The sequence below is a fragment of the Dermacentor variabilis genome, chromosome 1 (genome assembly GCF_050947875.1).
Source record: "Dermacentor variabilis isolate Ectoservices chromosome 1, ASM5094787v1, whole genome shotgun sequence".
NCBI lineage: Eukaryota > Metazoa > Arthropoda > Arachnida > Ixodida > Ixodidae > Dermacentor > Dermacentor variabilis.
The window spans coordinates 282,620,269-282,646,830 of NC_134568.1; the positions used below are offsets into that span (position 1 = coordinate 282,620,269).

Below are 26,562 nucleotides of genomic sequence, written 5' to 3' on the forward strand. Positions count from 1 at the left end.
CTCTACCGTCTGTGGCTAGGCGTTGCCTTTACAAACTCATATGCTTTCCTCATAGAAATGGCCAACAGCCCCACGTGCGACACATGTAACATCGACGAGACGCTCGCACATATTATCTGTGTCTGCCCGCGATACAATGCTGAGAGACAAGTGATGTGCAGAGTACTGGACCAGTTGGACAACCGTCCACTTTCAGAACTAAAAGCTTTAGGCCAATGCTCCGAAAGAACATCCGCGTTGAAGGCCTTACTCGCGCTATTAACGTTCTTGCGTTCTACGGGGCTTCACGACAGACTCTAAGAATGCCGCCCCCAACCGCTCTGTAGTGTACGCGCTTTGTTCGTGCTTGTCTCCCTTTCTTTCTATCTTCCCCTTCCACTCTGTTTCTCTTTTTATCCCCCTTAACCCTTCCCCCTGCGCAGGGTAGCCAACCGGAACTACCTCTGGTTAACCTCCTTGCCTTTCTCTGCATTATTTTCTCTCTCTCTCTCTCTCTCTCTCTCTCTGTGCAAATAACGGGGGGGAGGGTCACCTTTACTAGTCTAAATGTGAATGATGCCCACCTTTCACCATAAAAACGCGTATGCCCGCAAAAGAGAAATAAAATAAGGTGTATCTCGCAGGTATATACGCCTGTGGGATAGAACTCTCCTTTACTTGGCAAAACAAGGAACCACATCAAATTAACTCGCGCTGGAAAGAAGCGCAGGAAGAACACTGCGAAAAACAAGTAAACAAGCGAACGCGTAAAATAACGATTTCTAATAGAGTTTTTTTTTTAGTTAGCTCTGGAAGAAATACAGAGACATATATTTGTAGAACAATCACAGTTCTTTTGGATCCCTCGTTTACTGCTTACGAAGTTTAATGCCAAAACCGACTCGTATTGTTATTTAGGAAGTTGCGTAACGATGTGTGGCTGCCAGTCCCGTACAGCCGCACAGAGCGCAGGACGCTGCGGTTCTAGACGTACTCCGCCCACCCCGGAATGTTAGAAAAACACCCACATAAGCATAGCAGAGAAGTGGCTACGTCAGGCGGTTAGACCGATAACGGTAGAAGCGTCATTTAAAACACGCGGAATCCTTCTCCATTTCCGGCGGCGTTTTCGCTACTTCCTTTTTAAATAAAAAGGTTTTAATCCATGAATAGTTTCACAAGCAACGGCTAAATTAGCTAATTTTCATTTTTCCTTCCTGTTTGGGTGTTTCCTCGGCTCTCTCCTTTAGTAGATAGCTTAATTTCTCAACTTCTTGCGACTCTTTTCTTCCAGTTGACAATTTTGCATGAAAAGGGCTGCACAATTAGTGATAAACCAGACGAGGTAACGGGTGACATTCATATTGCTTAAGGGTTTAACGGTTATTGCAGGGTTAGATCATGGACGCTGTTTCGCACGGTTTTATTTTCCACCTTATCTAACCTATATTACGGTTATATGGTTCCGAGGATATGCCAGTGTCGCGGCGAGCCGTCACTCGAGGAAATAAGGAAGCAAAAAGAAAAGTTAAATGCAACTGGCATTGGACAGCTTTAGAATAGCGTTTGTCGCCTTACGTACGTTGAACGCATTCACCTTTGTGGGACGTTACGGTGCGCGTCCTTCGAAGACTTTTAGTTTGCCGTACGGAAACGCAAACGTAAGGAAGACGTTTTAAAACAGGTCGCCGTCTGGCAACTCGTGCCAAACATATCCAAGCGAAGACAATCCATTACCAATCATCCTGTTGTTACACCGACGCGTCTCGTTGCATACGGCCGCCGGAATCGCTGAACGAACTCAGAAATTGGACGCACTATGCGCTCATAACTAACGTTTCAGGTGAGTTTAGAGAATGCGAAAGCTCATTTCAATAGTTACTGACGATCAACAAGAATCAGAGCGCAGCCATCACGAGAATATACGCTGAAGCGGGAGCCATAGGTGCTGCCATGTTCGACAACGCTATTTCTTTGCGTACGTAAACATTCGAACGTTAAACTCGCCAAATAACGTACGTGCCTGCGGGAATTGTTAACGTGTGTTCATGGTGGCAGCGTGAAGCCTCCGCCACGTTTATGTCATTTTATCGCTTAGGAAAAGATTGTTCTCTGTAAAAGGGGACGTTGCAACGGTCACCTTGGGCACTAATGACACCCATATAGAGCAATTCCCGAAACCCAAGCGCAAGGGCGCTTTTTTTCCCTCACTTTTTCATTTAATTTCTCTCTCACGCGCATTTTTTCTTTTCTTTTTTTTTCCCTTTCTGGTTATGTCGGGATGCTGTTGCAGCAATTCGCGCTCGTGCTAAGGATTATATGGGGTATGTGCTTAGTATTCTTTTCACGCGTACGCACACACACACGCATATTTCTTTAGTACAGCGTGTTCATTCCGAGGCGACTGCTGTGTTCGGGAGCGTCGGGGACACAATCTTTCACCTCGGCCGTGGCACATAATTTACACTCTCGCAGCCCTCCTTCCTGGCTGACACGTTTCGTCGCGCTCACCAAGTTAAAACTTTACGAAAGTATAATACTCAGTGAAGCTTGATTAGTAAATTACGTTTATGTAATATCGAGACGGTCGTTCTTACCGTGAAAGTAAGCTTGGAAAGCTATCAAGAAAAGACGCAGAAACGAAGGGTAGGTGGCGTCGAAATCCTGAAGTTGCCAAATAAGTTCGCTGTGACGTCATGGATATTGACAATATTTGCTTGGGTCTAGATAATTGTTCATCGGTGAAGCAGGACTACATTTCATTCTAAAGGGACCAACGACTACACCTAGCCATATATTCAAGAGCTTTCCGGCGCAAAAATGGCTAGAACATTTAGTGGCACGAGCATTTCTTGGATACCTGGAAGTAATGACGTCGCTAATGTCGTCACACAAAAGAAGTTGGCATGATATCTAAGCGGCTAATTAATTGAAAACAGTTGCCTGGCACAGACTGAACATCTGCCTAGCATAGTGGATGTGGCGTCACTCCCTCATATCTCTCACTTCTCACCCGGCGCGCACCTGCTCGGTCGCTTGCTCGCAACAGCTGTACGCGCACGCTTGTTACACGCTCTGACGTCAGCACCGGAGAGGGCGTATAAGAATATCGCATATCGCTTCGTGCGCCCCTCGCCAGGGGGCTACGCCCCACCAGGTGGCGCGCACTGCGCTTCCTCCTAACCCTCATTCGCTCCTTGCCCACATCTCGTGCTATGGGAAAGATGTTCGCTCGCTCAACCTAAAGCATACCAACGCCGAGGTGCGAGTGCCACTAAGAGACCTAAATCTAAGATTAGGGTCGTCTAACATTTTTTTTTTACCAAACGCGCATTTATCACGCACACGCGTCAGGCGCGTGTTGTAGTGCTTGATATGCATATAATCAAAATGGCTTCTTAAAAAAGCGAAACCTTGATGAGTTGGCAGTACCAAAGGCAAGAACGTCGATTAAGATATGCGGTTTGTGCGTCTCTTTTGCTCTCTACCACGACTAGCGTTACGTACCATTTATTATTAAGCAGAGAGCTTTAGCACGCCATTTATGTGACCGCATCGCGTCACCTAAGCGATCAGTTGGGTAGATAGGCCAACGCACATGGTACAGATTGCCACTGTCCATTTTCATTTGGCAGCAGCACTTGCGGCTGGTGGAATGCGGGCGTAAACGAGTTTCCTTACCTTTGCAGACCATCCAACGTTCACCCAACCATTCACCCAAACGGCGTCACGTACCCGTCCTGCCTGCACCGCTGGAGCGCGCGTTTCTGACCTGTTCAACGAAGCTGGTCTTTCCGTGGCTACTGCGCGTGCGTAACCAACGTCACCTGCGGACCATCGCCTTGAGATAGCCTGCTGATAGGACAGGGCTTCAAAAAGTGGTGCTGGCGTCTGTCCGGTTTCATTTGGCAGCAGCACTTGCGGCTGGTGGAATGCGGGCGTAAACGAGTTTCCTTACCTTTGCAGGTTGGTGGTGTTTCTTTTTAATTTTTTTTTCTTTTTTTTTTGCCGCAACTGCTGCTGCCAGTGTTTTGACCTGCCTGAGTGATACCTTGTATCTCTTACGATGCCAACTGTTGCTGAACTAGGTAAGAGAGTTCAGCTGCTTGAGGCCTGGTCTGAAGGCAAACTCGAAGAAGTAGTTGAAAAACTGGTTGAAACAACGAAACAGAGGATTTCATCAACTCAGCCTGAAATTCTTGAAATGAAGACCGAAATCCGTAGCCTGGTCTCAAGTGTCGAAATGCTGAATTCTCTTGTCGAGAAAGTTAAGTCAGATAATGAGCGCCTAAGAACTGTTAATGGAACTCTGCAATAACAGAATGAAACCTTAACTGCAAAAGTGTCGGAACTTGAGCAGTACTCTAGGTTCAACAACGTTGAATTGAAGAACATTCCGTGTACACAGGGAGAGAACTGCGCGGCAATTATAAAAGCTGTAGGGGCAAAAATTGATTCTCCCATCACGGATGGTGACATTGATGTTGTTCATCGAGTTCCAGGGAAGCTTGGAACAGCTGAGAAAAATGTCATTGCCCGCTTCTGCTCACGAGCTAAGAAGCAAGATTTCGTCGCCAAGGCACGAAAGTCTAGATTGCACACTAATGACCTCGGCTTTGGTGGATCGCAAAGTCGCCCTGTCTACGTAAACGACCACCTGACGCTGGAAAATAAAAGGTTGTTCGCTAAAGCGTTGAAGTTAAAGCGGGAACGTGGATGGATGTATCTGTGGACGGATAATTGCCACATCAAGACGAGAAAGTCTGCTGACAGCCGAGTATTCCGCATCTCAAAGGACGCAGACCTTTCCGTGTTTAGCCAGGCAACCTAATTGATCTCTGGTAATCAACTATTGCAGGCTAAACTTCATAACACTTCAACATGTATTACTCGACAAAACGTCTTCAACGTTTTTTTGAAGGCCCAGGTTTATCGGCTATCCACTTTAATGCACGCAGTCTCAGAAAACATTGTGACGACATTCATGCTTACCTAGCATCCCTTGACCACCACTTTTCCTTCATCTGTGTGTCTGAGACGTGGCTATCACCTGACGATAAAAACGTATGCTGTTTACCGCAATACTCACCAGAGTACTGTCACCGACAATCAAACCATCATGGTGGTTCTGCTATTTTCGTATCATCTTCTATAAAATATAAACGTCGGAATGACCTCTCCCTCCTAGCTGACAACACTGAAACTGTTTGGCTTGAAATTGATGACGAACATACACAAACTGATGCTGAAAAAACCATCTTAGCTTGCATATATCGCTCGCCATCATCGTCTGTCTCAGAGTTCTGCTCTGCACTATACGAAAGCCTAGACAAGATATCCTGCGAAAGAAAAAACGTTGTTATTATGGGAGACATCAACATTAACCTTCTGGATGAATCCAATCAGAACGCGGTTAAATACTCGAATTGCTTTGCAGGCTTTGGTTATGAACAGCTGCTCACAGTGCCGACAAGATGTATCACAGGTGGCTCAAGCACGCTTATTGATCATATTTTATCTAACTACATATCATGTGATGAGTGTGGCGTAATAACACTCGACATTACAGACCACTATCCCATCTTTTGTCGCTTGTCTCATGCCTCACCACGTGCTGAGCGTTCTTTCCAAAAGCCCTTGTTTAACAAAGTTCAATTCATAGATTCCATCTCTTCTTTTGACTGGTCGACGATAAAATCTGAATCAAACGCTGAGCTAGCTTTTGTACGCTTTTCATCTTTAATACAGCAATGTGTACATGATGCAACCACTTTTGTTCGATGTAACAAGAAGTATCCAGCACCCCACAACCCGTGCCTCACAGATGCTTTGCTAGTGTGCATGCGCAAGAAAGAGAATATGTACAAGAAAATTAAACGTCGCCCATTTAACTTCAAATTGCAGAAGCGATATGCTTGCTACAAAAATGTCCTAAAAAATTGTTGAAAGATGCCAAAAAGAAGTATTATGAAATTAAAATGAATGAAGCTGAAGGTATCGCTAAACAGTGGAAGCTCATAAACTCTTTTTTGAACAGAAACTTAAAAGACTCACCAATAAGTGAGATTTCAAGCTCTAGTGGTACGTATCGAAATCCATCAGACATCGCGAATGAATTTAATAATTTCTTTTCCGATAATAATAAGCCCCTTCCTACCAGTCCCATAACAACACTCCAGAGACAACCACAATCTTTTTTTTTTTTATATCCTACCATTCCGGATGAAATATAGAATGTCATACAACAACTAAAGCTAACAAGTGCAAGTCTTGATGAAATACAACCAGTGCACCTAAAATCTGTTGCTGATATCGTTGCTGACCCATTTTCTTATGTAATTAACGTTTTATTTAAATGCGGTGTATTTCCATCTAAACTTAAGAAAGCCAAAATGGTCCCTGTATTTAATAAAGGTGATAGAGGGTTGATTTCTAACTGTCGCCCTATTGCTATATTACCCGTGTTCAGCAAAATTATAGAGAAATGTTTTGAAAAGCGTCTAAATAAGTATCTAACAAAATTTGACATTCTTTGCACCACGCAGTTTGGCTTTCGTGCAGGTTACTCTACTAATCTTGCGCTTCTTTCATTCACTGATCGAATTAAACCCCACATTGAGGAAGGTAAATATGCAGGAGCAGTGTTTATTGACCTCACCAAAGCGTTTGATTCAATTCTTCATAATATTTTAATTACTAAATTAAACGCAATCGGTGTTGTGGGACCGGCGCAGGCTTTTGTTCGCGATTATTTAACTAATAGACAACAGGCTATTAGCATTTCTAATCACCTTTCTAACTTCAAATTAATTGATAGGGGAGTTCCTCAGGGGTCTATACTAGGCCCATTACTCTTCACTATCTACATTAATGACTTAACTGCCCATCTTTCACATTGTGAACCTTATCTCTATGCGGACGACACTACGATTCTAACTGCTGACACCGATATTAATAGCCTAACTTCTAAGCTCAATACCGATTTGGAAAACATTATTCGCTGGTGTCGTCACAATTCTTTAGAAATTAACCCTAGTAAAACAGTCTTCCATGCTATTTCACACCACTCAAAAGAAAGTAATAAATATTCCGACCATAGCTATCGATAGTTATCCCATCAAACCTTCTAGTCATTGTCGTTTTTTGGGGGTTGTCCTCGATTCCAACTTAAATTACACTACCCATATTTCACACCTAAAACAAAAAATTGGATATGGTATCCGGATTCTTATAAAAGCACGTCCATACTTTAGACTACCAACCTTGCTTTCTCTTTATCATGCATTCATTCACAGTCACTTCACCTATTGCATTGCGCTTGGGGAAGCACATATAGCTCTCACCTTGTTCCTTTACAATACGTCCAGAACCAGGCCATCCGCATTACTACTTTCCAGTCACCCCGATGTAGTGCATCTGCTCTTTTGCAAGAGCATCGCATTCTCACAATTCATAAACTATTTCAATTAAACATGGCAATCCTTGTCTATAATTCCCTTCACTCAAACATTCCCCAAATAATCTTTAACACTGAACAACTTGCCAATCATAATAATACTCGATTTGCATTAGCTAACAACTTCTTATTACCAAAAATCAGAACAAATTTTGGCAAATTCACTTCTTCGTTCACAGCGATGTCTCACTGGAACTGTATTCCAACGGACATAAAGCTGTCTCCTAGTATAGGCAGCTTTAAAAAGCATTTATTTACATATTTACTTAATTTGTGAATGCTGTAATGTAATTTAACATGTTCCGATTGCTTCATTATGGGTAAACCATTATATCTCTTTAACATTTCACATTTCACCACATTTCACCATTTCACCAACATTTCATCATATCTGTCCACTTGTTTCCTTGTGTCAGTTATTGTTGGAACACTGCCTCTAGGCTACATTTCACTTCCCATGTTTTGTTTTGTTTTCAATTCAGTACATGGTGTAATTCTGTACAGCGTTATGCCATGTTTTTAGTTTACTTGTTTTCTTGCATTAATACATGTTAACAATTCTACCTCTTTGCTGTATTTGTATTAACCTGAATTATTTTGTTACTTTTATTTGTTCAAAACTCAATTCTGTGTACTATCAAATAATGTTTCGGTTCCTTTGCTGCGTTTGCTGTAACCTAACTTGTTTTGATCTTTCTAATTAGAACAGGAGGTCCCCCTACAGCCTTGAGCTTTGGGACCTCCTTCTGTATATCTTGTTACTGTGATAAAAAAAAAGGTCAGAATCACCACCAAAAAAAGAGAAACATAGTCTTGGGTGACAGAAAGACAGATAGAATGACGATATTAGAAAGTCTACAGGAGTGGGATCAGCTCACGCACGCCAGTGTGAACTGAAGATCAGTGGGAGGGGCGTTAGCCCTGTGGGGGACTCAACAGGCTGACAGTGTTGATGATGGCGATAGTTGTCTTTTCCATTTATCAGGGCTAACCCCTTATCCGCAGAGGCCACTAGACGAGCAACATCGACAGAGAGTGTCTGGGACCGAGAAAGCACTCTTCGGCGGATGAAACCTGAACGGCGGAGCGAGGAGCAGCCAGTCATCGGACGAAGCCGTCGCGGTTGGGACGACTGGCAAGTGGGAGTTGTTTTGGGGATCACCGGCGCTCAAGGTGGTTGCGGCTCGCGCTTTTTCTTCTCACGCTGCAGCGCTGGACGAAGAAACCTTTGTTCGGAGCACGACCTCACAGCTTGTTTGCCTGTACGCTCGCGTACCGCGGAGCGGACGAGGATCCATCAGCGAACTGCTCGCTGCTGAGGCGTTCCCCCCGCGCGCGTACGCAGTCGTGCGTTCACGTCTCGGTCGCACGCGCGGCGCAGAGAAAAAAAAAAAGCGAGAGGCGCACGTAGCCGCGGACGAGACCCGGAAGGAAGCGCATTTAACGGCGGCGGCCTTGGCGACCAGCGTACTACGCGTCGCGATAGTTCTGGCCAGCTGAGCTGCGAGCACGCACGCGCGCACGCGGACTGCATGCGCCGCAGCTCCTTGCCGGGCAGCGGCGCCGACGTCATCCCGTGCGCGCTGGACGAGTTCGTGCGTTCATCACGCGTGCATTCGGCGTCGCCTTCCCGGATGGAAGGGGCCAGCGAGCCACGAGCATATAGTACTAGTGCGTTGAGCAGGCCGCCCGCGTGGCCCGCGAGCTGACGTTGTCGGAAACGTCACATCCCGCCAGGGCGAGGACGGGGCCTCCACCTTTCGTGTGGCTCAGCCAGAGAAAGGGGAACAAACAGAAGTATATAATCGAGCGCCACGCAGACGGCAGCGCGTATGCCCCTCGCCCCGCTGGACGCAGGGCGGTCGACGACCACCGCGATGTTCTGCGCGCCTTTTTGTTTGCTACCAACGCCGGACGAGCTGCGCGTGCGAACGGGATGGCTAGACCAGCACCGCTTTCCATCGGCTGTCGGGTTCGCTGCCTGCTGACCCTCACACTAGCCGAGCACGCGCGCACCGTCTCTTTCTACTGCTGTTGGATGTTGTGGCGTTGTAGAGTGCGCCGTGAGCGGTGTTCTTTTCATTTTTTTTCCCTTCGTCAGCGGGTTTCACTCGGTGGTTCTCTTACACAGATTGGCGTGACTGAGCAAGTAACGGGGCGGAGTTCCCATCTGCATGCCAGCGCAGGCGCGGATTCAGTGAGCGCGCGCAGTGTCCCGTTGGGCGTGTGAACGGGCGGTGGCAAAGCATACAGGCACAGGGGTGGAGAAAACGTTCTTCACATTTACCCCTTCACCGGTGTCCTATCTAGGAATATGAAAGTTACCTAAAGGGCATACCCAAGCAAAAATATTTAGGAGTGCACTAGACCCTGAATGTAATGAACCCGGATAAAACTATCCTTTCTCTATATCGAACGCGCGAAACTTGGTGACCAGCACTCGTGTAATATAACTCGCTCATGAGGAACTGAACATAATATAGACCCAACTCTAGGCAGTCGCGGCCGTTTGCATGCCGCGAACGCAGCGTTGAGGAGTTATTTTCTTGTTCTCTCTTCTTTTCTTCTTTTTTTGCAGCATGTGAGCGTTTGTGCAATGAGGTGAAAGAGTTAAGGGCGCAGGCAAATATTACTGCCTACTACACTTAGTCTCGCTTCGAATAAATTGATTACTTCCCTGCTTGCTTTCTCCGCGGAAGAAACAAATGGATATATAACGAACGCACCACAAAAATTACTTTAAGTTCTTTGTAGGCGGAGGTCGGTCTACCGAATTGATATATTGGACTGTTTTTTTAGGGCACAAACGAATACGTTATAACCGATTTCTATTGTGCTTTATTTCTCAAGTAGCTGAAAGGACCGAAGGTTCGGCTGACGAGTCCGTCAGAAGAGAGTTTTTGCTGTCTGTAAACTTATAACCGTTTGCGGAATGTCGGGTTACTGGAGAGGTATGCGGCAGCACCAATCCTAATGTCCTGATGCAGAGTTTAACGAAAGGGCACACAAAGCTAAAACTTGAGCGACCTACCATAGTTTACTTCACCGCTGGTGTAACGCTTTGGCACCAACATAATCGTTAACCTACAGTCTCTCAATGATTTTCCTTCAACGAGAACACTCACGCAACACAATAATGTATCGAGCGCATTGTATTTGTACAAAGCGTAGTCTCTACAACGGGTTTCATGCTCTATGCCAAGGGCATGGGGAGACGACAGGCAAGCACTGAATGAGCTGTTGATCTATTTTACATATATAATGGGTGAAAAAGTGCAACAGAAGGTTCCTGGGCTCATGTATGCGTGCGGCATAGTACTACTAGCGGACAATACAATGAATTTACAGAGACTTGTGAATATAAGCGGCAAGGCGGCCGCCGCGAATCTAGGCCTTAAGTTTGGCACAGCGAAACCGGTAATTATGATCTTTAATAATAATAATAATAATAATAATAATAATAATAATAATAATAATAATAATAATAATAATAATAATAATAATAATAATAATAATAATAATAATAATAATAATAATAATAATAATAATAATAATAATAATAATAATAATAATAATAATTATTATTATTATTATTATTATTATTATTATTATTATTATTATTATTATTATTAATATTATTATTATTATTTCTAGAAAACATCAGATTTATCAGGCCTGTCAAAGCTACATAGGGCTCGACTGGTAGAGCGTGACAGGCAGCATACAAGCTGTTACAATATAACAGCAAACATAATTAAAAGAAACTAAGAAAAACAGAAATAAAAAAGCGGATAAATCTGTATATTTACACCGATACGCACATTATACGCATCATTATAATGCATGTACATATATGCACACATACATGTATTCAGATGCGAATTTGGCGCGTACGATTATCACCATGCCACAGGATTAGTTTACGTGGCACAATAAAAAGGAGTACATGATTATAAACAACGAATAGAGTTAACGAACTAAAAATGCTGCAATGAAACCTTTGCAGAAAAAAACTTTCTTAACACATTTTTAAGCGAAGCCACTCTGAAGGCGTAATACAGAAGGCGGTAAGTGAGGCCTATTTCTTTACGTGTTATAACCGCTCAAATCCGCACCTCGTACAGTGCTTTCTTGAACTTATACTTTGATGTGGACGACGGATGTGGATGCCAACGAAGAGCGTAATAACCGTAGGCAGTAATCCCGTATCGGACTACACTGTAAATGAAGAGACCAGTGATGGCGTGGTAATAATTCAACAGGAAGTCATAACCGTAGTCAAGCAATATAAGTTTATACATAAACGAAGGAAATATCTACTCAAGCGTCCACCAAGATAATATAAAAATAAAAGAAAAGCGGTATGCGGCAATAATGAAACATAGATCACAAATACGAGGTGGTGCTACTAATTTGGAAACGTGTAACGGTGAAAGTACTAACGTTCGCAAATTTAATTATGTGCTTGAAATAAGAAATCTTGTTGAGAATGGAGATTAACCAGAAGCCGGTGGTTCGACTGGCTTGGAGGGTTCACGGTGAAACCGTAAATTAAGTAGTGCTAGGTGCCATGAGTTAGACTTCTTTCGGAGTCAGAGAAGCGAAGGGCAAAAGTAGTTTTGAAGAAAGACCGAGGAACGTGGATGAAAAAAGAAATGGCTGGCTAATGTACATAAATATATGTAGCTCAAAAGCATGGACACGGAGTGGACGAAGAGGTCAAGAAAGTTGGCTTGGTTGACAACTGCTTGGTTGTACATGTAGGGTGAATCGTAAAAAAGAAAATGAGAGAAACAGAGAAGGTAAATTCGACGCGAAAGATGGAAAAAAAAGTAAGGGCTTCGGAGATTTACAAAAACGGCAATCAGGAGAGAAAATCTGGATGATAACGCAAAGGGGAGTGATTTGCCATTTGAGACCCGATCTGGGTGCCTGAGGACAAGAACATAGCAGAGCAAATATGCGCCAAAGGGTGAGACGTGTGTGTGCTGAAGAAAAATCCCGAAAATGGCTCGGCACATCGTAATGGAATGCCGAGATATTGACCCAGTGGGACCCGAAGCGAGTGTTCACCTTCTAGAAGCGTTGAGATTCAAAGAATAAGGAAGAATGAACTGTTCAATCATAGAAAATACGTAGTCATTTTCACTGACCAGATAGTAGCACGCTACTCGTCCCAGAAAGTGCTGCCTTCTTAGTAAGTGCAGGTAGTAAAATGGTTAGCACTTACACTACCTGCTGAAGCTAGCAAGAAGCACTAACTTAGTACTAACTAAATACTACCTAGGTAGTGCAGTTACTAACGCAACTTAAATATAGTTACCAGCACTAACCAGCATTGTTTAAGTTCATGCCTGTTTGAAAGTGTTATTGTAACTCACTGTACCTAGTTGTTCTCTTTATGACTGTATTTTTTCCCACTCCTCTTTGTAATGCCATTGGCCTTGAGGGTAAATAAATAAATAAATAAATAAATAAAGCAATACAATGGGACCTATTGGATCTATAAATGCCGCTTGCATTGGCATACGAAGTCGATGGTATTGTAAAAGCATAAGGGAAGTAAAATAATAAAAATATATGAGAACCGCTCCCTTTCGATATACATTAAGGCATCAGTTAAGGGTATTATATATACCTACTGTTTACCATGGACATTAAGAGGATGCTTTAGCTCGGGTGCTCCTATCTAAATACATGTAAAAGGAGAATTCGTTTCTCTCGGCAACCACTGCACCAAATTTGACGGGGTTTTCTGCATTTAAAAGAAAAGCTTAAAATCTAGTGACTGTTGGTTTCGAATTTTCGATTTAGGTCGTCAAATTTTTATAAAAATTTGGCATAAATCGCAAATTTTCAGAAAACGAAACTATCAAGTTTACAACTCCGTAAATCAGCAAGAAAAAATGATATCGCAATTCTGTGAATTGTAACTGATAGCACATCTAAAGCGCACAAAATTGATATGTTACACATGAATCTCAAAAAATGGAGTAATGTGTAATTACATTTTTTGCAGAACCTTTGTAAACAACGTAACAAATTCACGTAAGATGTAAACTGACATATCAAATTTGTCCGCTTTGAATGGTCTAATGGATGCCGTTTACAGAATCGCGATATCTGTTCTTGATGCAGAGCTATTAGCTTGTAAACTTCGTGCTTCTATTTTTTTCAAACGTCTGAATTTTTGGAAATCCTTTTAACAAAATTCAAGCCCTAAATCAAAATTCCGCTTCCAACAGTCACTAGAATTTAACTTTCTCTCTCAAATGAAACAAATTTCATTAAAATCGATCCAGGGGTTATCTCAGAAAAACGTTTTTGCGTTTTTACATGTATTTGAATAGGCCGCGTCGGAGTTGGGCCAGAGCTAAAGCTTCCTCTTAAGGCGCACTGACTTCAAGTAAAGATGTACTACATATCTCCAACAAGCAACGATACGCAAGGACACACATAAAGAATGACAAAAATGCTTACTCAAAGAGCAACTTCAAGAGTATTTATAGCTCTAGTTCGAGGCAGCACATGTCACACCGGTGAGTACCTATGTATTTGGTTAAATAACCAGAGCTTTGTGCACAAATTTCCAAAGCCTACCGTCTGCATATGTGTTCTACGAGGTCGCACATAACAGTTAGGGCAATATAATGAACAACACTACAGTTTATCTCAATTTCGCATAAGACTTTCACAATCGCAGCGTAATAGGCCACGGGCAAAGAAGGTAGTAGCGACTAAAGTAGTTAGTAAAAACTACTAGGTAACCTTTCTGGCTAGTAAAGGCAGCACTTACTAGCTTTATACTAGGTGCTGTCTAGTACAGAATGAGTGAGAAAGTAGTAAAATACATTGCAATTTAGCAAACCCGTGCATTTACTAGCTATTTACTAGCTTTATCTTTGAGAGTGTTTAACAGTCGAGATAAATAAGAGACTATTAGAGTATTGGTAAAAAGAAAGCAGGGAAGAGAGGTAGAACCGGACTCATGCAAGCGTACGTAATGGTAAAATATACTCACAGATGTTTTAAACACGAAAGTTAACATCGAGACCAGATTGGCAAAAGGCTAGGTTGCGATAGATGCAGTAAAATCTGATCAAGTCAAGCAGGCTAGGTGGCTACTTGTCTCCACCCCGTTACGAAGAAGGTGCTAATAAACATTGTCATCATCATGCTAATGCCGTCCACGGCTCGGATATCGCAAACGGTTCACGCAAAAGCTAAAACTAACTCTCTAATACCAATTGGAGTTATTTTACATGCACCCGTTTCATTACACATCACGAATACTTGATCCGTTTATTGCACCAGCAGGTGCAATAAACGCACATTTATTGAGCTGTTGCTTCCCCCACAGTCGTGTCGATGCTCGCTGCAACCTGCTTCCGCCAACGTGATAGACAGTGTCGACGGTACAGACGCTGCGCAGCGCCGCCGCGTTAATAAAAAAGGAAATTCAGAGCCATTCCCCTCTGTGAAGGTGGATTACCAGCGGAGCTGTATGTATGGTGATAAATATGTTGATAATAAATGTGTTGATTGAAAATAAAAGACACATACCACAATGAATTTCGTCTTTTCACGATTTTATTGTTGTTTTATTAAATTGCACGCTCAATGCTTTTTTTTTTTATTTTTAACATTCTTTTGTTTGCTTTTTTGGATTTATTATTTGGTCAGCAAGGTGACAATCCTTTTATGATCGCTATGATATACGGCCAGTGGCTCTGTCGCGACACTGGAAACACTCTTGGCCAGTGTGGGGTCTATACACGACCGGTGACGCGTCGTGGGCACACGACACGTCACCGTTCGTGTTTACCGTTTGTGTTCGTGTTTACCGTTTGTGTAAAGTTGAATGCCGAACCTTTCCAAGAGAAACTCCACGAACCACTTTCCGTCTGGCCGAGGCATGTCTGTGTTGAAATCACCCAGAATTACGATGGGAGAGCAGTCGGTTGGGGCAGGATTTTCGTCCGTATTAGGTGCCGCTCGCCGTCGCCGCGCACATTCCCGCTTCTGTTCACGACGGTGTTCTTCGTAGGCGCGCTGTTATTCCGCAGTCCTCACCGCACGCGGCCTACCCATTTCACGGGTGGAAGGGCACTGAGATGATGTTAAGTGGTTTGCCCAAGGTAAATTTACCTGATAGCGAAGCTTCCATAGGAGCCCATACGTTCAAAACATAGCGGTTCATCTGCCGTTCATGGGGCTTAGCGCCATCTGTAGCTATGTGGAGGGAACATTTCCGGCGGAAGAAAAAATAATGTGACGTCATATCCGTTAATAACCGAAGTGATGTCATTTTGTTTTCGAAGGCGCGAGATTTGTTTTGTTAACCTGCCTTTAGAGCTATATATTCAAATGCCCGCCATTCGTCTTGATGGGCGTTTCAAGCTTTCAGCGCAGAAAGTGATGCAGGAAAAGGCCAGCCGTACGGTTGTCGAAATCGCACCCCTGCACAGAACATACTTTCTTTGGAGGCCGACGAAAGCTTTAGGTGTAGAGTGCTGATCCTATCGTCGGATGCAAAGCCCGTCGGCCAGCACAGTTGCACGAAAACGACTGCACAATTAGCTGGCGGTCGTAACTCACTATTTTTGACTGAACAGGTGATGAAGCGATGAAGCTATCCGCGTCACCAAATTTAGACAAAGTTCGACAAGCAAAAAAAGCACAACGTGTGACGGGGGCGTATTTCAACAGGTGAACTTTACGAGCGCGCCTTTCTGCATACTTCAAGAGGTGCATTGCATTGCGACTAATAGCGCCGTCAACGCCCCCTTTAAGGATGGACGCTGAAAAGAAATGTATTTATTAATAATAATGAAATTAAATAAACTTGTATTTTCTTAACTCGTCACGAATATATAAAATTGACCAGGAATTTTATTTTCATTGAAATAATCTGACTGTGTCTGGCTTGAATAAAAAAAAAAACGCTTTTTTCTTTCCCCAATGTCTGTTCCCTCCAAACTAGTCGCGCTTCAATCGCTGTTCCCGTAACCACCCTTGCTGATGTCGGTGACAATTTGTACTGAACCGCTTTTCGCCCGAAGTTTCGCGACCTATTTGGATGGACCTTGGTTTGCCTGTAGAGCCCGTGACGTCAAACTCAATCTATACTAAACAGTGCCTATTCCGGCTTTACTTTTTTTATTACGATATTTTTTTGATCATAATACGTTTTTACACTTCTCACGATTAAACACACCCGGCGATAGGCTTTTGCTTTATGCTTTAGCTCTTGTTGCTCTGAGGTGGCCGCCATCTTTTTTGCCTCCACACGCAAACCACCAGAGCCTAGCGTATAACAGCTCCGTTGTAAAAATCCGAGGACACCAAAGCACTTCTTATGAGTTGTGAATGCGAAAGCATTAATGTCCATTCGAATGTCGCTGAGCGGTCCTTCAAGTTACGAACTCCTCGTGGGCAAGCGAGCGCGTTGAGGCTCTCGGCCAACGCCTCCTAGATAGCACAAGCCCGGTGCACTTCGATCCGTGACGTCAAGCTACCTTGCCCGACTGCCATGGAATCTAATGGGCACGCTGCTGAGTAAGCAGCGGTGATTTTGACGTCACGGCTTTCATCACGCCTATTTTGGCAAAGGAAATTTCGGTCAAATTAGCATGCTACCATAAAGCAAGGTGCACAGGCCTGCTATCGAAGACGAGCTGGTTTAGCCCAATGGATAAGGCAGTCGGCTTCTGAGCGTGGGGTCGTAGGTTCGAGACGTGGCATCCCGAATGTTCGTCCTTTGACATCTGCTACGTTTTTTTCTTACATTAATTTCTTGATAGCGGTTACCGAGGCGAATTTAGAACGCGGGCGAGAGCTCGCGCATACATTTATTATTTATTTGTTTCGAACACACACAATTAGCAGGAAAGGGAAAGCGAGGAGCAGGCTGGCAACTGCCACCGGAAGGGGCACAACGCCTGCCTACTCTTCAGAAGGGAGGTGACAGCAACACAGAAATGGAAGATAGGAAGGAGGAGAGGAAAGAGGAAAGGAAGAGCAACAGGACAAATCTAAAGAATGAAGTAGAACACAGTACAGATCACACACAGTAGGGCCAGTCGCTGAAGGTCACGCTACTACAGAATGCTAAATACAATACTTTCGACGCTACAAACGTCAACCTAAGTTAGTTAACTCTAAAAAGGTAAGTAGAGCGCGATGAGCCTGATCACGTTTCGACTCACAACCACTGGGGTACAAAGATTCGTCGAGTGTCGTATACACCGCAGGCCAAGGAGATGATAGTCTCTCACTAGCGACAAGCGCTGCGCACTGAAAGCGGGACACTCAAATATAAGGTGCTGAAGTGTCTCGCAGCAGCCACAAGACGTACACGATGGACTTGCCACACGACCTTGTCTGTATAAATGCTCGTGCACGTTCACGCACCCATCCCTCAGCTTCAATAGTTGTGCTCTAGCGCGACGAGGCAAGCCTCGACCGCGAACACGGGGCGGGAACGTTCCATTTGCGACACGCTGGTCTGGATGCTGCTTGAGTAGTTGGCGACGAATCAGCAGACGAGCGTCATCAAGCTTGCACAAAATTTCTGGGCTGCCACAGTTGTTATGAGTGCAAGTTGAAGCGAGCCGATCAGCTTCTTAATGTCCAGAGATTCCTACGTGGGAAGGTATCCATTGAGCAACGAGAGATACCCCACGTGATGAAATTTTGCTCGCAAGGTCAGTAAAGCTGCGCACAAGTATACAATCAATCTCACTGCGTTGTAATACAAGGAACGCGCGGATAACACATGCTTCCGAGAGGGAGAGTGAAGGTGCCATGGCGTCACGGCGAGGCCCTCTCCCTTCACGAACACCTGACGTGGCAGCATGTGCCCGCTTTCACCCGCTCTTCTCCGTCGAGGCGTGCACGCGACGAGGCGTCGCAGGCAATGGTAATTTATGTGCCGTTTCGCTGCTACAGACGACAGCTCTTTCGCTCAGTGGGCCATTTGACGCTTTCACATCAATAATGTGGGCGCACCAGTGCGAATGGTTTTGTGGTTTGAAAGACAGGCCGAGTGGCCGCGAAAAGAACAGCACGTTTCGCAAGCGCCGCTGAACTGACGGCAACTGATGGTTGATGGCACAGAAAGTGATTTATGTAAGACATGCACTTGTTCATTCCGGTGCAACAATAAAAGGGTACTGACATTAAATTTTCGATGTGTCACTCTTTGCATTAAAGAATGGCCAAAGACATCGAAACCTCGTAAAAAATATAACATCGAAAGTCCCAAAGTGCCCTAAGTAATTCACTACGAGTGTAATGTCTTTTTCTACAGGACAGATTCGGTACTTAGGAGGTAGATGCATCAGAACGTCATGACGCAAAAGGTGGTCACGTGAGAGCATGACATTTTGGTACTCACTTCTGTCGTCTGTTAAGCTGCTACATGTTGCGCCCCCACCAATGCCTTTCCTTCTCTCCACGCTCGGCCGCGCTGGCGCAGATGCCTCAGAAGTCTGTTACTGCCCATTTCGGTGTGTGCCGCTTGCTCGATGTTTTATTGGTGGCACTAATAGCGACAAAAACATTTCTAAAAATTTCGAGGTTCCTCGTGAGAAAAATTTCTCATGTTCACTTTACGAGAGATTCTTAGATTACAGTTTCTAATTTTCGAGTAATTTCCTCAGAAAACCTCGACGAAAATCCCAGCAACAGAGTGGCGCTGATGTTGACATCTCCTCGTAGTCACCGCTCATCGTTCGCTTGGTATATGATGGAAACCACGCTGCACTAATATCAAAGCCCGCCGCAACGCAGGAAACTGCGCTTGTTTACGCATATTTATGTGGTGCGAAGTCCTTCTGAGGATCACCAGTTTGAGTGCTTGAACTTCTGCGACAACGAATAGGGCGTCGTATACGTGATGCTCCTGGAGATTACATGTCAATACTCCTTTAAGGCAGACTATGGGTTACCAGTGGTGGCTATGCTGCTGATATGGCCGTTTTGGTGCGCGACTAAACATTGATGACGCCATCTAGTAGGCATTCCAGGAATGCGTCACGACATCTGGAATCATTTTTTTTTTCATAATACCTCTAAAGGACCCTGAAGGGGCGTTACATTAGGGGGACAGATCCATAAAATATTGCGAGCTTTGCGCGTTACAGAATTAAAAATAATACAAAAACATATAGAAAAATACACAGAAAAATACATCTGGCAAAATACAGAAATTAAGCAAAATACAAAATACATTAGGCAAGTGAAAATTAGAGCAAAAATAAAAAATGCACTGAGAAAATATAAATTAAGGGCATTAAATAGCTACAATGTACAAGCAAAATAAGTAAAACGAGGTCTTGCTCGGAAACTACGTAAGTTGGCAACTTAACGAATCAATAAGACGTATCAATACACCTACACAATGTACACGCGAATCGCTAAAACAAGTACTATATCATCACAACAAGTAGTATATGCACTGAACAACACATGAGGAAACGTTAAATTAGTGCATGATGGATAACTTGCGAAATCGGTTTGACTAGCAATCTGTGATGGCAAGTTATTCCATGCATCTACTGTCGGGGGAATGAAGGAGTTAGCATAATGGGCTGAGGGACAAGTTATGAGTTCGATCTTGAATATATTGTCTGTGCGTGGATTGAAGGCTGTCGTCGGTTCGAAAGATCGGGTGAAGCTATGAATGATGATAATAGAGTTTGTGCAGCAGCGACAGACGGGTAATTCTGCGGCGATGGCACGAGTCAAGCTGAGCGCGAGCTTTTAGTGCTTTTAGTTGGGGTGAATAATCAAGAAAAATGAAACGGACTGCGTGGTTTTATACAGATTCTATTTCCTGGGCGAAAAAGGTGTGACAAGGATCCCTGATAGCTGATGCACACTGGATTTTTGGGCGTGTGAACGTGATGTATGCTAGTCTACGTAGTTTAGCTGAAGCATGCTTAAGGTTGCGTTTGAGGAGGCCTAATAAGCGGTTAGCCATTGCCAACATCAGGCGGATATAATGATATTACGTTAAATCAGACTGTAAGTGGATGCCAATGTGCTTAATATATGAATTTGCAAGTTCAATGATGTTATTTATTACGTAGGATTTTGAAGAACGGTGGTTGCACCTAGTACATGATCATAACTTCGTTTAAGCTGTATTAAGAGTCATCAGTCATGTTGAACACCATGTATTATTTGCGTTAAGATCGGTTTGAAGAGTGTCTGTCATTGTCACATGAAATTATTCGATATATTACGCAGTAATCGGCGAAAAGTGTGATGTGAGAAGACACAGTTCGGTAAATCGTTAATATGAATTAAGAAAAGTAAAGAAACAAGAACGCTGCCCCGCGGAACACCGGAGGTTACTTTGGTAGAAGAGGAGTTGCTGTTGTTACCAGATGTGTATTGTACTCTGGATGAGAGGAAATCCTTAATTCATCCAATAACCGTTGGCTGTATGTTAAGGTTCATTAGCTTCACTATTAGTCTGTGGTGAGTAACGCGATCGAAAGCGTTTGAGAAATACAGGATGGCCTTCTAATTAGTTAAAGATTTCACCATACAAGATGTGTTCAAGTAAATTACAAATAATACTAGTTAAGGAGATGGGGTGGTAGTTTAATGGGTGAGCTCGTCCGATTGCGCTTTCGAGCTGCGTCGGCAAAGTGATGGAAACAATGATTCTTGTTCACTTGGAATGGTACCTAGAACGATTCAACATATATCCGGACGCCATGACAGGCTTTCGTCGAGGTCACTCGTCCATCGACAACGTCATTGAGATCGTAACCTGGGTCCAAAATCAAAAAAGCCTCAAGCGCCTATTTGCAGCACTTTTTCTAGATATAAAAGGAGCATATGACAACGTCTCCCATGAGGCCATACTGAACTCACTTGAGGCTGTTGGAGTTGGTGGCAGGATATACAAATGGATTCGGGACTATTTGACTGAGAGGCGCTTTTTCTGACAGACCGAAGACGGCCCAACTTCAGACCATTACACCTGCCGTGGTGTGCCGCAGGGTGGAGTGTTGAGCCCTATTTTGTTCAACCTCGTCCTGGTAGGACTAGCGGATTACCTACCGCAGACAGTACATGTCTCAATATACGCCGACGACATTTGCATCTGGGCCTCTGCGGTGACTCGCCCTCAGCTAAGAGCCAGGCTTCAGCGGGCGGCAACCATGACGGCGTCTTATCTTCGAGAACAAGGCCTCAGTGTGTCTACTGAAAAGTGCGCATTACTTGGTTTTACGCACAAACAGATGTCATTGTATCCTGTTTCCATCAATGGTCAAGCTGTATCCTATGTTAAGACCCATCGCTTTCTGGGCGTCATCATTGACCGCAACCTCTCGTGGAGCCCTCACTGCGTCTATCTGAAGAAGAAGTTAGTCGCCATTGTTCAGGTCTTTAAATTTCTCTGCGGGAAAAACTGGGGTACACCAGTCCATTATATGATGCAGCTGTACAGGGTATTGTTTCTCGGACTCCTACGTTACAGTCTACCAGTGTTGTCAAATGCGTGCAAGACGAACTTTCGCGCCTTGGAGAGCATACAAGATCAAGCCCTACGCACGTGTTTAGGGCTGCCTTGGTGCACCTCAACAGCAGCAACAATTGCCATCGCGGGAGACCATATAATCCAGACACATGTAGCTGTCGGCTCTCTCAGAGCGCACATTCGCCATCTGTCAAGGATCCCCGACAATCATTTGGCCTCCCTACCAGCCGAGAGACCTCAAGCGACCTTTTCACGAGTGATTAGCGCTCATCAAGAGTGCATAACGACATCTTTTACCCCGGCGGCGAAGTCTTCATCTCCCTCGTGGTGCCTGCGACAGCCTCACGCGAATTTTGCTATTCCTGGAATTACAAAAAAGTCCAATCATCCAGCGCCGGCTCTGAAGCAACTTACGCTCCTATTACTGCACCAGACGTATCATGACCACATTCATGTATATACCGATGGTTCGACCTCACCTACCAGCTCAACTGCCGCGTTCGTCGTTCCAGCTAGGCAGGTTACAGTTAGATTCAAATTGTCACAGTTGACTACATCTACGTCGGCAGAACTTGAAGCTCTCCATGCCGCTATGACGCACATGACCGAACAGCCAACAGAGAAATGGGTCGTATTTTGGGATTCTAAGGCAGCTCTTCGCAGTATAAAATCTGCGTTACATCACAGAACTTACGAGCAGATGATATCTGACATCAGGGAAGTGCACCACCAAGCTCTGGAAAGAGGACACCACATTATATTTCAATGGATCCCTGCTCACTGTGGCATCGTCGGATAACCTAGCTGACAAGGCTGCCCGGTGTGCCCACGAAGATACCAAGACGCGCCCAACACCTTTGGCGAGGTCGGACGCTGCCAGGGAACTTCGCCTACTTGCACGCAAGAAGTCACAAGATCTCTCGATTTCAAGTGCCTTCAATTGCAGATTACGCAAACTGGACCCCACGCTACGGCTACAACTACCAGCTAGCCTTTCCCTCGGCGAAACAACCTTGCTGTGCCGCTTGTGGCTGGGAGTGGCATTCACGAACGCATACTCCTGCCGTATGGGAATGGCCGAGAGCCCGATTTGCGACTCCTCTGGGTGCGAGGAAACCATCGAACACCTATTGTGTACCTGCCCTCGCTACGATGCCCAACGCCTCTCTCTGCGGGCAACTTTACACCGACTGGACTCGCGACCGTTCACCGAGTCAAAGATACTCGGACCGTGGCCACACCCGTCACTGGCTCTAAAACCGATTCGTGCACTAGTGCAGTACTTGAAGTGCACCGGTTTAAGAAACCGTTTATAGTGTCTTTGTGTATGGTGTCCCTCCTACACGTACTCAGTGCTTACTCTCTCTCTTTCTTCCTCTTTCTATTCCCCCAACCCCAGTGTAGGGTAGCAAACTGGATGCTGTTCTGGCTGACCTACGTGTCTTTCCTATCCCTGTTTTCTCTCTCTCTCTCTCTCTCTCTCTCTCGGTCTCCGGCCTTAAAGATGGTTATGACTTTTGCCACCTTCCAGTCGTATGGAGTAGTGTTAGTTGATAAAGGCTGCGAGCAGAGTGCACACAGTAGAGGTAGTAAACTAGGTGGAACATTTTTTAACACTTAGTTATTAATATCAGTGTGATCAGATGCTGAATAAATTTTCACTTTATTTAGTAAAGAATAAATTCCTGCTTCATTCACAATTATTTCTGGAATTGATGAATTGCTGGGTTTGTCAAGGGATGGTGATAATGTTGTGTGTTCCTGTGTAAATACAGATGAAAATGCGCTAGTCAATAATTCGGCACATTCCTAGTGGAAGAGCATATCACCTTGCTTATTAACGAGTGTTATATTAGGATAGCTCTTCGGGTTTATTACAAGTAAAAAATGTTGAGGATTGTTAGTGAGCATAGAATATAAGTCATGGGCTAAGAAATGTTGTTTAAATGATTTTAACAGTGACTGATATTGCTTATCTCAGATCTTATAACGGTGCCAGGAATATAAGAGACGGTCCTTCTCGGTTTTACAACAGAAACGCTTTTTCTTATTGTTAAGGCGCCGAAGCTTTACGGTAAACCACGGTGCTGTAGGAGTGGAGGCTATTTTTGTTAAAGGGACGAATCGATGAATCAGTTCAGTAAGAGTGGTTTTAAGCTCCGCCCAGGTATGTTCAATGGTTTGTGATCGGTATTTATTGAGGAAATGTGAAGAAAAGTCAGATAGCTCAAAGTCTTGGATGCACAGTGTTGAGCGATTGAAAAGCGATGCTCAGACAACATAGAGGCCGGTACTTTCTTGTGCCACCGGTGCGCGCTCGTGACACGTACTGAGTAATGCATTTTTGTGTCACATGAAACCGAGAGTCTTTCTGATGCATCGTAACTGCATTCGGCCTCCTCAGCGATCACCGGTGACGCAAAAAGCGCCGGCCGCCATGCTGTCTGAGTATTGCGTTTCAGTCGCTGAGCACTGTACATAGCAGAGCATGCACGTCTTGGTAGGGAAACTGCAAGGCTACCTGTTATGATATCTTGATTAAATCAGCAATCTTGATGCGTTAAGACGAAGCACACGTCAGGATCAATGATTAATCATGCTCTATAGATAACCAACCGAGTGGACCAAAACCAATCGTCCCATAAATGTCCACCCTTTACCTTCGTGCCCCTGCCATTCAATTACGGCGAACGCCTCGAGATCCAGCGGCTCCACCACAGTATTTATCCTCCCCCTCACAAGAAGCTCAGCACTGAAGAGGCTGTAGCTCTCAGACTTATCCAAGCAAACACATTCCCAAACTTACACAAATACAACAAAATGTTCCCACTAACGTGTCGCGGCATCTGCCCCTGGTGAGGCGACACATGCCCTACACTCTTCCACATATCGTGGTGGTGGGGGGCGAGCCTAAACACTTAAGGCCGCCTAGCACGTAATTTGAGCGGTGGGAGGTATAGCTGACCGGCGGTAGCCTGGTGGGCCAAGAAGCGCTTGTCCAGCAAGTTCGACGAGCAGCCATAGCCAGTGGACTTCTTGTATGTGGATACCCTCTCGAACTCAAGAGCAACGACCTCAATGGTTGCAATAGATGTTTCTCTCTCTCTCTCTCTAGATAGTTCGCACGAGAAGTCATGGACGCAGCATCTTACCGTGCTATTACGCAAACATGGCCGCCAGATGACATCAGTGCACCATATCATCACGCGTACATTGTTTCGCTTTTTGACAGTGACCGTTTTTCGCCGGTTTATTCCTGTTGTCCATTTGTTGCTCGGCACAAGACGCACCTCTCTGTTGTCACTTTTCTTGTCTACGCAGCCTTTCGATGTGCTAGATACTCTAATGCGGTGGCGATGATCACGTCGTTGCAAACCATTTGTACTATAGCATGATGCGTCCAGCTGGCCCGGCCATTGGCATGCACTCGCATGTTCAGCGCGCCGGTGCCTATTCAGGTCAGAAGCTTGGGAACCTACCTGCAGTGTACTTGAATATGACCGCTAAATTTCCAAACTATGTCTGCTTTTGTTTCCTGACTCTAATGTTTCTTTCCAAATGCGTACTGTTGCAAACCCTTACGTTAAAAACTGAAATGGCTGTACTACAAATATGGTTCAGTACGTTTCCTTATTATTCACCCAAATTGTGCTATTTAAGTGTGTGCGTCTGCTTTTTTTTTTGGTTTTACATCGTTGTGCTTGATTTTCTTAGATTGCAGTGTATCATTTTTCTCGATCTTGCCTCACGAAGCCCTTGCTGTTCAACCCCACCCCCCACCCCCCCTCCCGTTTTTTTTTTCCTTTTCTCCTTATTCTTACGCTGTCCTGGTGTTTGCTTCGCTGGAGCACAGGTTCTACAGGTGTCAGGGCCTTTAGTCAGTCGCATGCTAGCGCCCTTAGTCCCGACCCTTTTGGTTTTCTGTAAGAAAACTGAATAATTTGTCAGTAATAACAAAAAAGTTTGCCAGCGATAAATCACCCCATGTTTAACTAAAAACTGCGTCATCCGCTCGTTAGACTGCAAATTACGGCGCTGCTCTTGAGAAGAGTATAGGCTTGTGCTGGTTGGTAATACGTAGTTACCCTGGAAGCATAGCGCGGGAAGGACGCCCGGCAAGGACTAGACAGGGCAAGCGTGTTGAAAGTTAGCGCTTGTCCTGTCTAGTCTTTGTCGATCGTCCTTCCCGCGCTATGCTTCCAGTGTAGCTACTCCTGACACTGCTTGCGCTATGCGTTCGTGAGTACGCTTCCCAACTTTCCGTTGAGCTATCGGAATAGATGCATGGCTGCACCATGCTTTGCTTAGCGCGTTCGTGAGTTCCTCGTAAACCTTCAAAACACATTTAAAACTTGCGCCGCGCGCACTGTGCTCGCGTGGCGAGATGTAGTCAGTATAATGTCCACTGCGTATATTACGGTGTTTCCGTAGCTGCTGGCGTATACATGCGATGTCGCAATTGGATCGTCTAGTCCCTGCGTGCTATGTGCGTCTTTTGCGCTTATTAATTTGTGCCGTGCTGACGTTTTTCTAAAGAAGGTTGCAAAGCTTATTTCGCGAGTTGTCACACAATGCACGACGAATATAGTTTGTGCCACTTGTGCACGCTGAATATTTTAGGACTTCA

At 44.6% G+C, this 26,562-nt stretch overlaps 1 long non-coding RNA gene across 3 annotated transcripts in view; it reads left to right on the forward strand.

Annotated features, from left to right (window-relative positions):
• The first annotated feature begins 1,718 nt into the window (after nt 1-1,718).
• Nucleotides 1,719-26,562, forward strand: part of LOC142566116 (uncharacterized) — a 281,596-nt gene continuing 256,752 nt past the window's right edge. For all 3 annotated transcript variants that reach the window (XR_012824972.1, XR_012824969.1, XR_012824968.1), the window contains exons 1-3: nt 1,719-1,822; nt 3,669-3,945; nt 8,441-8,570. This is a non-coding gene — a long non-coding RNA (uncharacterized LOC142566116). The remainder of the gene's footprint in view (nt 1,823-3,668; nt 3,946-8,440; nt 8,571-26,562) is intronic.